The sequence below is a fragment of the Fringilla coelebs genome (genome assembly GCF_963513975.1).
Source record: "Fringilla coelebs genome assembly, chromosome: 15".
Taxonomy (NCBI): Eukaryota; Metazoa; Chordata; class Aves; order Passeriformes; family Fringillidae; genus Fringilla; species Fringilla coelebs.
In genome coordinates this window covers 14393673-14407956 of record NC_140041.1, presented here as the reverse complement: position 1 = coordinate 14407956, position 14284 = coordinate 14393673, and the positions used below count along the sequence as shown (strand labels likewise).

At 42.0% G+C, this 14284-nt stretch overlaps 1 protein-coding gene across 9 annotated transcripts in view; it reads right to left on the bottom strand.

Annotated features, from left to right (window-relative positions):
• SGCD (sarcoglycan delta) overlaps positions 1 to 14284 on the bottom strand; it is a 306126-nt gene that overhangs the window by 55369 nt on the left and 236473 nt on the right. The gene's annotated exons all lie outside the window — the stretch shown is intronic.

The following is a 14284-nucleotide window of genomic DNA, read 5'->3' as shown; positions in this document are numbered from 1 at the left end:
TCACCAATTAACTGAGACACAGGACAGGCAGAGGAGATAAAAGAACAAGAAGTTGAAAAGTTTTCTACTTAAAATCAGCAAGAAGCTTAAAATTTTTATGTCTAATGTCTTTTTCCAGCATTTCAAACTTTTTCTGTTAGGAATGAATAATCAGGGTGGGGACAGAGAATCGCATGGGTCGGGCATGTTCTCCTTGCCTCCTGAATTTGTAATGAACACAATATTTTCATAGATGCCATTTTTCCTGGATCATGGCAGAAGGACTAAGTTGTCTGCATGTAAAATATGAACACAGAAATTGTTCCTGGGAGTCCTGTAGTGGACTGGGCCTTCAGGGAACATTCTAGTGATGGACAAACAATTCCCAGCAGTGTTTTCAGAAAACAGACCTCAAAAAACTAAAACAAAACCAGCCTCACATATTCACAGTAATTACATTTGTTGCCTTCACTGTTTTTTCAGCATGTTCCCATGGGCAACCCTTCAGCAATAAAGAGTAAAATGGGCTTTGTTTGATCAATTATAACTAGAATATTTTGGCTACATCCAGACTATTTATAACTGAATAAAAATAATAATGAAAAAATGAATTTCACTGAATCATTTCCAGATATTGGACAAGTTTCAGAAGCTCTTGGTGCCTCTGTCCCCTCCTACACTAAATGAGGACAAATCATCCTTCTACGCTTCTGCAATGTGTCTGACACCTTAAGTATTATTGTATATAAAACTGAATTATGATTAATAATTTATAAGTAAGGATCAGTTCTAATGACTTGTAATGATTCTCCTATTCTCTGAGTTTTATTTTTTCTCTTCTAGAACTTCTAGAAATGAATGCTGATTATTTATTACTATTTTATGGTTAACAGCTGAGAGAGAAAAGATGGCTTTACTTGGATCCCCCCTGCTCAGGGACCTGATTTGAACACACCCAGGCACGGCAGGTTACTGCTGCATATCCATTTCCCACTTACACATAAAGAGTATTTTTAAAGGTAGATAGCTACAATCTGCATAATGTACAGTTATGGGTGAGACTATAACTACTATAAACACGCCATAGGAAGAACAGAAAAGTCTTTTTTTTTTTTTTTTTTTTACTTGTGCTGTTTGAATTTTGCTTATGGAGTTTTCAAGCAGCTGGAGTGTTTTGAAAAAGCCAGGAACTCTAGTTCACAGTCAGGCAAGAAAAATAGTTCAATTCCCATGACTTTGAAAACTCTGTTGCTGCTCTTTGTAATATGAGATTGCACCACAGAGGAACTACAAGATAAGCCAATGTAAAAAGTCACAGAGAGTGCTGCTCTGAAGAAGACCTACAAGGCAAGGAAAGAGCTGGTATCCATCTAGAAAAGGCTTAAAATACATAATCAGACCTGGAAATGTTTAGTCCAGCATAGTCATCTCATTCACTCATTCAGAACTCAAATTCACACAGCCTTCAAAAAACTAAATTTCCCTAATGGAGGAGTTATGTTTTTATTGGTCTGCAGGGAAAGAACATTGGAAGCACTTAATGCAATGCCTGTTCTCATTTCCATAATTCTTTTTCCATTAAGGAATGAAAAAGAACTGAAGAAATTACTCCCTTTTGCTGAAAATTCGGCAGATTTTCTATCCATCATCTTCTGTTTACAAAGGAAATAACATTGACATCTTTTAAACACTGAACATTAAAAAAAATATGTTTCCTCTGTTGCAAGCTTGGTGATGATGCCAGCTTCTTTCAATCACACAGAACAAAATAATGAAAGCTTTAAAAGCCAGTTAGGATTTACAACTGAAAAGACAAAGCCTTCCCCTTCTCTTACACTTTCATGTTACCATGACACAAAATGAAGTATTCTGATGCATATGAGCAGGTGGAAATCTAGATCAGTATGGCATCAGCACCACAATAAAACAGTTATGTAGAGTAGCAATATTTTCATAAACTGTCACAGCCCTTGATGGAGCTGGAGTTGGAAAACCAGCATGCAATAAACAAGCACATCTTTTAAAAGCTCTCTGGGCTGGTCATGTCCTTTCAGCTCACCATGAACCTACTATTCATCTCTGCAGGAAATCCTGGAGAGTAAATTCATCATTCTGCCTCTTACTCCAGCTCATTAGCAGAGCCAGTGCCTTAAAATAATTCAAATGTTGGGAGACACACAACAGCATTTGCCACAGCTACTCAATATATTAAAACACTGGACCCATACTGCAGAGGAAAGAATATGAAAACTGCAAAAATATGTCAAAACTGCATAGCTTGGCTCCTCACCAAGCAGAGGTATCCAGTAAAATATAGAAAACTTCACAAAAGGTATCAACTGACTGTTTGCTAGGTTAAACACATGGCAAAACAAGCCAGAACAGCTCACTTGCTGTCTTTCTTTGGCTCACTTTGGAAGAGATGCTAAAAACTCCCAGATCAGAGACTGAAACAGAAAAAGCCCTTTGACTGACAACCCTAATTTGCAGCTGAAGCAATCCCAGCTACTGCTGTCTTCTGGGAAATTCAGTACTTTAACAGATGTCCTTAGACTGTTTTAGGGAATTATTAAAAATATTTGGAAATCCTTTTAAATTTTTACAGGCAATTTAAAAATAATGCCTCACAGTTGGTGCATTTGTAGTTCAGATGGTCAAAAGGAACAGCTTTGATCTGATCCTATGGATTCACAGACTTCACACAGTAAGTGCCAAGAGAAGCTTGTGGAAATAATGGAAATGGTGAATTTCCTGCAGGCTTGACAAAATACCAGCAGAAAATCTAGACTTCATGCTAAACTTGCAAGCCAACCATTACTGCTTCTATGTCAAAAGCTCTTCCTCCTTTGTCTGGTCGAGATCCCCACTGCAAGAGTAGGATTTTCCCCAGAAGCTTCCCCTGGCACTAAAATTTAAGGCATGTAGCTAAATCCTTAGGTGATAGATTGAAAATAGCCCTTAATGTGATTTAAACATACTTTTTGTTGTTTAATCACTGAGTCTCTTTTCATCTTGATTTTGTCCTTCAAACAGCTGAACATAATGTTCATGTTACTAAATCCCTTTCTTAGTAAAACTTCTGATTTGACAGTGTAAGCTTTTCACAGCAGAATGAAAGCAAACTGTGAACAGAATTGGTAACAAACAGATTAAAACAAATGCTTTAAAATGCCCCACTATGTGCTAGATGTGTGTCTGAAGATGGTGATTTCTAGGAAGCAGGCAGTAGGTTCAGTGGAGATGTAAGAAAATGTAGTTTGCATCCTCCTCTTCCAGAAAACAAACTTTATCACAAGTGGAATGTGCCCAGGTCATGTAAGCTGACACAGCCCTGACCTGCACTGGGCACTCAAAAACATAAATGAAGCACCATGAGCTTAGTGTGCTGAGGCACAACTTCTGACTTTTTATCAAGTGTTCAAATGGCTAAACAAAAAAAAAAAAAAAATTCAAGTTCTGTTTTCTATGCAAACAAAGTTCAGTCACCTTCACAGAATGTTTTACAGTACCATGAAGCCCAAAAAGTCCTGTGGTCCCACCCAGTGTGACATATTCTAATGGCACAGACAGTGCAGGTCTGAGTTTATGCCCAATGCCACAAACCCCTCTCTTTCATGGCACTTCTTGAAGTTCATTTTAATAACAACAGAAACAAAAGATAAATTTCCTTCTGCTCCATTAAAGCAATTATCTTCGACTCTTCTTTCTGAAGTGCAAAGAAGGCAGGTCTGTGATGTGAGATCTAAATGAGTGGGTTCTGCTGCTGGAAGGCTACCCAAAGGGGTTTGTATCCTTCAAAGTGATTTATTTCTGGCAATCTAGGGGTTTCTCTCTTTAGAAGAATACCTGTAATAATCTCATGAACAGAGTGTTTTGAGAGATTGGCTGCTTCTTCAAGATGCCTAATCAGCTACTTTGCAGCTGAGACTCTTCTGAAAATTAAATTACACCACGTCTGCTGATATTAAAAAACAACACTGAAAAATTTCCAAGGCATTACATCTGCCTTGACTTCATTGCTGTTCTTTCTTTTTTACTTCACTGACTTATAATGTAAGGAAAACCACAGGTGACTCGATGAAACCAACAGACATACACATGAAAACAAAATGCAACTGTGCACGTTGGAGTTCTATTCAGTATCCACAGGGGTGGGAAATCTGGGTTTGAAGCATCTGATCTGCTTTACAAACATCAGGTGTTTGTAACATCTGAAGGCTGCTGCACATCCACAAAACTTTCTCTGTAGGTAGGACTGAGGAGATCATTACTGGCTTTGGAAAAAAGTCTGATGCATTGAAGCAAGTTCAGCTGCAGGAGCCCTCTGGTGAGGCAGAGGACTGAAATGAAGAGAGCAGCACAACTTGTGAAACGACCAGCTAACTCTGAAAATGCTTCAAGCTCTTCCTTGCACTGAGAGTTCACCCAAAGGAGACACACCAGAGTCAATCAAACACGTGCTGATGATTAACTTGGCATCCCTGGGGAACAGCTCTCCCTTGCACAAGCAAAGCCAGGCTCAAGCCAATGCTCTAAAACAGGTCAACAGCAGACCTGGGTTCTCAGCACATTGCTCAGCCCCTCCAGCATAAAATCAACCAAGTATTCTCTAAACATTTCAATTTACTTGAATTCCTCTGCAGAAAAGCCAGGCTGCAGCTGCTGCTGCTCCAATCTGATCCTGGTCTGCAAGGAGGTGGTGGAGCAGCAGGACTGTGGATTTGTGCTGAGTTACATCCTATTTTCTGCCTTGGGCTGTCCTACTTATGATCAGAGTCCAGTGGTGACAGAGCTCCTGCTGAAGTAAACACACTGTAGGTAGGCACAGGAGAGAGGGAGAGAAAAGAAGAGAGCTCTGCTGAGGCTTAGAAATATTCTAAATCATCCAGCTCTACAGCTACTCCACTGCTTGTAACTTTTACTCCAGTCAAGCGTGCAGACCTCTGTTCGTGTGTTTTCATTTTTATGGCCTTTCTGGTGTCCCTACTGCCTGCCTTAAACATCTTTTTAAACTGCCAGTAAATCATACTTCACTATCTATAGAAGACATTAGAAGACAATACCAAAATTATACAGAACTACTAATTTCTGAGTTCCTTTCCCTTACCACCAGCACTACTTGGACCATACTACAACCAGAAACAATTAAGATCTCAGTCAGTGAGGTGAACACATGTTTAAGAGCACATTCTGTTATTTCTAAGAAAAACACAGCAATATTTCCCAGAAGTCAGATTCAGCAGAGACCCTGGGGCTCTGCAATGCTCACACATCCTTTTAGGCATTCTGTTACTGCACTGTGTAATGCCAAGTTATATATCCAGATATTTTTCTCCAGGAAGGCTAATAAGGTGGATACCTCTGAACACTGCTTTGAAATTACAGCTTTCCTTTGCTGCATGTCATGGATGGCTTGCTTCTTGTATTAGATTATAAATGGCCATGCCAACTTACGGGTGCGCGTGCAGCACGAAACGCAGGCAAGCTCCTAGCAGAGGCCCCTGGTGGGACTGAAATTCAGCTGCTGCTAATAAGAAGAAGGGAAAACATTTCCATCTGTCTGGATTGGGGAAAAAAGGATTTGTGATTCATCTGCATCCATATGCTGGTATGTAGACAATACTTATGGACACACAGACATATGCGAGGTAACCAGCAACAGGAACCAAATCAATCACAGATCACAGCATGTGATTTGCCTAATTATGAGTAACACCTCACATTTTTTATCTGTGCAAAAAGCACTCTGTGAGCGAGCAGATGGTGCTGCTAGGGGATGGCACCAGCCTTGACAGTTGCAGATGCAGAGCATTTACACAGCGCGCCGAGAAAATGACACAACACAAGCTGCTTCCTGGGAAAGAGACTCAAATTGAACAAGTGTCACCAAACAAAATACATGTATTTATTGATGTTCTGAACTTATCTGATCCAGCCCCTCTCTTCCAATCAAATATATACAAGCAGGCCAGGGAGTGATGCTATCTAGACAGCTTTGAAGCCTCTCAGAACTGCCACGTGAGCTGCCTAGCACAGAGCAGGAGGTGCAGACCAACCTGAGTCTAGTTACAACCTGCAAACCATTTAAATCCACACAAGCAGAATCAATAGGAAGAAGCCCTGCAGAGAAAGCAATTACACTCCAAAAGCAACTATATTACAGCATGGTGAGGGCTGGGAGGCCAAGATGCAGGCAGCCATCCTCACTTCTGTGATTACCCACTGGAGTTCTCTCCCATGCATCTGGCCTGTGAAACGACAAGGTGCAGCCCAGACATGTTCCTGCAGTAAAAGTGTTTCAGTTTCTGGGCTCCTGTCACTATTAAAAAGCTCTTCTTTATGAGCCCTAATGTTTGGATTTGCTCTGCTCCATAGGTAAATGCAGGATTGTGCTTCAGGAAGTCTGTCTGAAGGGCACGGTGAACTCTCCTTTTCAACTGCTTCATGGGAGTAATAATCTCATTTCCTGGATGTGCAATTATTTATTCATTGGACACTGTCCACTTGCCACTGCACAGGACACAAACAAAGATTATCTGACCATTCCTGGTAGAAAATTCAGCTTTTCTATTTCAATTCTTTTATTTGTGGTTTTTCTGCATTTTTTTTCCTGAGCTGCTGTAGACGCCTACCCTGGTGTGACAGGTTGGAAGCAGCTATAAAATGATTGATGAAAAGCATATTTAGGCCTTGTTGTTGGAATATTTATTGTAGAAATATGCTCAGTTAACCCTGTAGGGGAAGGGCAGGAAAGGAAGGCTGAGCCTATGATTTCACCTCTTATACCAAAGTGATTTATCTGCTTTAATTATGATACAGGGTTTTGGGGTCACAGAAACATCAGCACAAACTGGTTTTGATATGCTGAAGTCCAGCCACTTTGTTTCCTCTGCTGAAATCATCAATAGCTGCCTTTAAGAAGGATCCTCTGTGGGTCTGCATGACCAGAGTCTTCCTCCCCAGGATAAACAGAGGGGCCAAGCTCTGAGCTGCAAACCTGGAGGAGTTTGAGTGTGAGTTAATGTCAGGCAGGAACTGTCTCAGAGGGGAAGAACTGCAAACCTCCACTGCCTTGGAGAGGCTGAAAGGCCAAGAGCTGAGATGAGAGGGCACTTGGACAGTAAAATGACAGATGGAGTTAAGTGTGGGATGGGGAATTGGGCTGATGTGGAGGGAAGATCCTAAATCAGGCTGGACACTGCCACACTGCACACATGTACCCACAGAGAGAGCACAGCAGCCAAGGTGTGATCAGCAGCACAAGTGCAGGAGCAGGATGTTTGTGTTGGGATTTGGATGGGTCTTGTGGCTGCCAGTCAGTCAACAGGCACTCCTGAGTATGTGCTCAGGGGTGATGAGAGGAGAGAGCACAGGGTATGGAGAGGAAAACACATCCCCAACCAGCTCCACTGGGGAGCTGGGGAGTGGGATTTCAAGAGATGCCAGGCTGGCAGGAAAAGCAGCAGATGCTTTTTCCATGCCTGGAAGAAGGCAGGGAAGCTGTCTGGGGAAATGGTGAGTAGTGGCAAAAGCAGCCAAAGAGAATGGGATGTGTGAAGGGAACACAGAGCCCAGGGAGGAATATCAGAGCCAAGGACCCCAATTACTCTTTGGGCAATCAGCAGCGTGGCTCAGCCTGACTGTAGTCTCCTGTTTTAAAAGGTATTTTTCTGCTGGTGTTTTTATTCCTGAAGTCTTTCCCAAACTCTGGAGAACAGAACTGATCAGTGGAGGCACCCAACCAGTGGCTCATACCAGCAAAGGGCACAGGAAGGGTCCTGCCTGTGTGCTCCTGTTTCTTCTGCTTCACCCAAGCTGCACCTCCCAGCATGCTGCATAATAGATAATGCTGCAGAGAGAAACAAAAAGCCTCCTGCTCCCCCAACTTTGTACCAACATCAAGGCTCATCATTTATAAATAGCAGTTGGGATCTTCAGAAAACAAAGAGCAAAAGTCAGTTTGTAGGAGGAGCTGGGGTTTTCACAAGGGAGCAGAATACAGATAAAATATTATGGCTTGAAGGAACAGCAGATATGCAATCAAAGGTGCTCCTCAAGCCAGCTGTGACAACATGCATGCCACTGCCCTGTGTGGCCTTTATTTCATTTAAAGAGTGAGGGATGTTCTGCAAAAACAGGAGGATACAGGCTCTGAACACCCAACCATGGAAAGCAGCAGGGGAACCTCATCTCAGCAACTCACTGCCTCCTAACCATGGACACCAAGACCCTAAATCAGCTTCAGCTGAGCAGGCACTCCTGCCCTCTCACAGCAATTAGTGTGTGTTTGGATTATGGATTATTTGGCCATTCACTGGGGGGATTCACCTGCATGTAGGACACAACAGTGATTCTGCCTAAAGGGAAATACCAGCTGCTCTAAGGTCATGAAAAGATGTGCCCACTCCTAACCTGCAAAATACACCTAGAAAAAACAGGATTTTAAGAAAAATAATGAATTGTTCACACTTTTACCATTCAACATAATCAAAAGAAATACAAAGGCTTTTGGCTGAAAAACTGAAATCCTTTCTGGAGAGTAATGCCTGATCTGTCAGACAAGTGACCTCTCTTTTCCCCTCAATCAACCCACTGCCTTTAGTTTATTTGTTTTTCTGATTTTAAATATTGATGTCTTACAAAGCTTCTCTTTGGAAAAAAACACATCTGACTCTTCAGCTGTGCAGCCCTGGGCTGCAGTCCTGTCAGATCACATCCAAGAAGGCTCAGTTTGCACTGGCACATCAAAAAGAAGAATTCCCAGGCTCTTTGAAGAGCAACATGGATGATTCAGAGAACAGCAAAGCTTCTCCCCAAATCAGTAACCACCCATTCCTGGTGCCACAGCTTTTGCAGCAGCTGCTGCTGGTTTTTTAGCAGAGAATCAGGACTCAGATGTTCACCACTTTTCTTCACTGGATGCCTCATCACAAATCAGCCCCTTGTCTAAATCAAGAGAGAAGCACTGGAATCACACATTACTTTGCTCAGGGAGAAGAAGGAGCTAGAAGCAGAATATCAAGCTGCAGCTGGAAAGAAAGAGAAAATAAAAAGCTTAGGTCATAAAAGCAATTTTAAGTGCCTAGGTTTAGATGACTAATCAAGAATCCAACTAAGTAACCTGCACCCACTAAGATACAGTGAAAATCTTGGCATTTCCTCAACACTTTCAGAACAGTGATTTACAAATTTGAAATAAAAAAATTCCTTCCCTTGTAGACCATAAAGAAGAGTTCTTCAGAGGAAGGTGCCTCTGTCCTTAGAAGGGATATTCCTGGGGGAATGTGGATGACAGCAGCACTGGATACTCCCTGGGGAACCTCAGAGGTGAAAAGGCAAAAGCCAAGGAGGCTTTAGCTCTACTCATGCTCAGACAAAAAAATGAGGAGTGAAAGTGAGGAATCTCCTACAGTTTAATGTAAGGATGGTTGTGCTTGATAGATGAACAAGGAAAAAATATTGGGAGCTGAAGCACTTTAAGTTTTCTTTTTGTTCCATAGGTTATTCTGTTTCAGAGGGAAAAGGAAGAGCAGACTCCTGCTAGTACTTCATCCAACCTGCCTCAGAACATTTTAAGGCCAGGCTGGAAGTAGGTCTAAAATCCCATGGGACTCAGAATCCAGCACATCAGGAGGAAATCAATGGACATGTAGCATTTTATACTGAAAACCTAGAGTAAATCAAGAAAAAAGGAAACAACAAATAAAACCAGGCACCATGGAAACTGCTTTCTTTCACCACCCCTAACAAGAACAACTTTTTACTGCATGTGCTTTTATAGGAAACATGTTCCAACCAGGAAGATCTTAAAAGCCAAAGAAATGGTACTTTATCTTTCAAGAGCAGCAAGTTAGTTTTCCCAAGACCATCAGCAAATTTGTCCTAAAAGAAAAGGAGCAAATTTAAAGTAATTATTGTTTTTACCTGTGGTCTTTCCTTCTCCAAACACATCTGTTATTTAGAAATAAAACTATCAAAGAGGTATAGCAACTGGTAAATGAAACCTGGAAAATCTGACTTTACTTTCCTGTCACAGATCAAAGAACCCACAAACTGAGCTGTCTGTAAAACCAGTTCTGTGTGCCTGCACTTCCTAATGACAGCAGAGCTTGTTCTGTCAACTCCTGCCTTACAAAATACAGAACTTTCCTGCCCAAATAGTTTTGATCAGCAGAAGAGTTGCAGAAGTGTTTGCTGTCCTGTGGTAAGAAGATACAAAGCTCTGCTCTTCAGCCTTCTTGGAAAATGAGGAAAACATCATTTTTCTTTATAATTGGATCTTCCTATTTGTCTTTCAGTGTTTCTGTTTTCTAGTTTTCTCAATCTTCCCTCTACCATACTGCATCGAGTTTTATTTCTTTTCCATTTTTAGTATTAACGAGTTGTTTTCGTACTTCAGCCACTACAAAGCAGCCAGGATCCTGATTGTCAGCAGCAATGTCTAGACATGGTAAATCCTTAAATTCAAAGCCTTTGCACTTCAGAGAGAGAAATGCAGCCCCCAGAGTCACTCATGTTCTCTGTGCCCCACTGTCCTCCTTTTCACAGCTGAAACAGAAACAATTTCTGGGATTGTGGCAAAAATTCAGTGCAAAAGCTGAGAGTGCACAGAGCTCACTTTAAGCTGGGATGCCGATCTCTGGTTTTTGTTGCCAGAGGGTCCAGCTGCAGATGTTTAGAATGAAGAGGAGGTGGGAATGGCATCAGAGTAGCAAAACAAACTCATGATCTGAACAGTTTCTCTCCCCTTGCACAAGCAGCTGAAGAGAGAAATTTTACTTGTCAAAGGGAAAAGGCAAAATACATTGAGAGATCATCTGGGAAATTCTCTGTCTCCTTCATGTTTAGCTCCACAGCTGTTAACTTGTCCACACCAACTCCAAACTCCTTAACAAGAAGGTGAAAACCACTGAGTATTAAGTGCTGATGCACCTTATGGGGTCAGATACTTCTGCAATGATCAGATCTCATTTTCTGGACACAAACCCTCGGCTGATGTCAGGGTGAGGAACCACAAACACCTGGTTCCCAGGGTGAGTTCAGAGGTGCACCCAAAATGCAAATACAGACAAAAGCTGAGGTAGGTAGCCCACTGGGCACAGCTGATTGGCTTTAGTAGGTGTTGATTACACTGCTCATATTGCATGAAATTAAAAAGCTTACAAATGTTATGAGCCATTACCCTTCCATTTAGGAGATCTTATGACAAGTTAGCAAGATCTAATGAAATCCTTTCTAAAATGCCATAGGCAGTCTCCACGAGATTTTGCTTTGAAATGCTGTGGAGTCATTTCTGAAAGTTTGTTTACATCAGAGCTTCCTTTCTTGCACATCTCTGGGATGCTCTGATTTGGAAGCTGGTGGGATACTTCAGTTCCCTGTTGTGTTCTCAATGTGGGGCACACGACACCAGCTCCTTACAGAAACAACCAGGAACAGGCATAGCAGGATTTAATCTTGATGCTATTTGTCATAGTCCTTCAGCCAGCCTATAAAATTCCCTGCAAAATTCAAAGCTGAAGACATCTCACCAATTTTACTATGAAGGTAAAGGGAAATATTTTCATAGTTTCTGTAAAATTTACTTAACTTTCACCTCTTCAGCACACTGGAAATATCACAGAGCCACTAACTGCCCCCAGAGCGCTGGGGCAGCCAAGGTTCAGACTCAAGTAGGCTCTCTGGATTTCATTGCTTCAGAATAAAATTTATTATTGGAGAGAACATCAGTTTTATAAATCCCACTGGGCACTGACAGCCTACTGCTGTCCACAGACTCAAATCTGCTTTGGACGGCGATGGCAAAAATATCTGTACATCAGGTGAGGCATTTCTGCCAAAATGATGCCTTTTGCCACTTGTTCTTCCACTGCATCCCCTGCTGACTGCCAGCTCTCCTCTCTGCTGACCTCTGTGGAGCAGGCAAGACTCAAAGTGACCCAGCTGAGAGACATCTGCAGCCAGAGAGCATTGGAATGTAACACAAGTGACAGAGTGGTGCCACCAGGAACGATGAACAAACCCTGCAGGGAGGACAGGACAGGGAAGGCAGGGCTGCAAGAAGCTTGGCTGTGCCAACCTTGCTCCTTTTGTCATCTTCTGAACCCAAAATCAGCCAAAGGGCGCCAGGCTGTGAAGATGCAGTCAGAGGAGGTGCTAGAGAAGTTGATCTGGGTGGTGGGGGACTTTTGTTCCCGCAGTTACAGCAGGAGCTGAACTGCCTCAGAGGCACTGCCAGGAGATCAACAGCTCCAGGGCTGGCAGGAGCTCTCACAGGCTCGATGCACCACGTTCTGCAAAGAGGATTCCTCTCCTCTTGGAAGGACCAGTCCCTAGGAGCAGTGACCTGCTGGAGGAGCAGGGCTGCTGGGAGCAGGCAGGGACAGCTGAGTGATGGCACAAACTGCATTTCCTCATTTCCACCCCGTGGAGGGTTCAGGGAACCTGCTGAAACCCTTCAGCACTCTGCTAGAGCAAATCACCAGCAACTAAATCAATGTCCTTTTATTCCTCTGTGAACTTTGACAAAAGAAGAAAAGGAATTATTTTGTCTTCTCCCTCAAAAAATTGCAACCTTCTTTCATGCTATCTAAAAGCTACATTTCTACTACACAGCTTGAGCCTCATACAAAGTTGCAATTATCTTGCCATCTGCATTCTCCTTTTATCCAAATTAGTATGTTACATTGCTTATAAATATGTATTTATGGCTACGAGGCAGGTATGCCCCACTGTGGGCACATGTCACTGTTTAATCCAAATACATGGTTTATTGTTTTGCAGTCAGTATTTTTAGCTTGGAGGCAGGTAGACCTGCAGAGCAAATAATACCAAAGAATACAGCCATTACAGAAGTGCTTTTAAATTATAGCACTCTTATTCCAGAACTGAACATAGTGAGATGAGTACATTGGCAAAATAATTATTTATCACCCTTAAAAGCTTCCTTTAAAATTTTTATCATTCAAATACTGGCTGAGGAGAATGCAAAAGACAGAGAAACATATTCTACTCGCTGGTCTAGCTTTTATTCTGATAAGAACTTACTAAACACCAGTAAAGGGAATAGCAGTTATCAGCCCTAATTCACAACTGGGAATTTTTCAGGCCCAACAGATGCCCCTGCAGAATCCCAGCCAAGTGCCAGTGCCAGCCCCAGCCCTCCTTCCACTGGAGTCACCAGTTATTGTGCATGGCTTCAAATGAGAGCAGGTTTGCTCCAACAATCTGAGCAAGCAGGGGGCTCAGAGAGACACTCCCAGCCACACTGAGTAGCACAGGGACCTCTAACATCCCCCCAAAAAAGGAAAATAACAAAAAGACACAGTCCTTTGCCTCTTTTTTTTCTTTGATGTATCAGGTTTTTCTTTTTAACTCATTTTTTTAGCTGATTAAAAATAACCAGAAGCAGACCTTCAACATGAAACCAGCTACATACACTAAGAAATCTTTTTATAAAGACACTTGAAAATCTCCTCCAAATCTGTTCAGAGAATTTTGCCATCCCTTATACCTGTGCAACAGCAGAGCTTGCAGCTCTCCCAGGTAGAAAGTTTGGTGCCCACATTTAATTCTGTGTTCCCAGACCCATCAATAGGAGAGTCTGAAAGAGAGCTTTGGGGAAATCAAGTGCTTTTTACTGAAGCAAAGTCAAAGTTCTCAGGCAAATCCATATTCTTCCCTTTAAAAGTGTTCAGTGTAAGAAAAATAAAGCCCAGGTGTAAACATTTGCAAACTGAGTTTATTTTTCTTTCCTATCTATGCACTTGGAATGAACAGTGAAAGGGCAAACCCATCCTAATCCTATCATGGCAATGTTTTTCTCTGCTTCCTGAAACTGAGATTATCATCTCATTGGTTGTCAGACAGCTCCTGAGAGAAGTAATTCACTGGATTTTCCTGTGTAATCACAGCACAGGATTATATTTCTGTTGTTATCTGGATGGAAAATGCACACAGCTTCTTCTGTGTCTTGCCCTTTCAAGCTCCTTACAGACCTGGATGTGCCAGGCTTCAAAACACCCCAACTGCACTAAGCAAGCTAAATTTGGGCTAACTCTAAATTGCAAGCAACTTGCTTCTTAGCAGCTCATCTCAACACAGGCAGGAAAATTTCCAGTTTTAAATTTCTATTCCAATTAAGGCAATGAAGACTGAAGTCCCCTAAACTGTTGCCACTGCTTTCCAGGACATAAAATTAACGATTTCTACTGCTGTGTATAACTTTCAGTCAAAGTTGGTCTGATTTATAAGCAAGCAGATGGTTCACACGATAGTCCACAATAAATTACAACAGTTAGAAAGA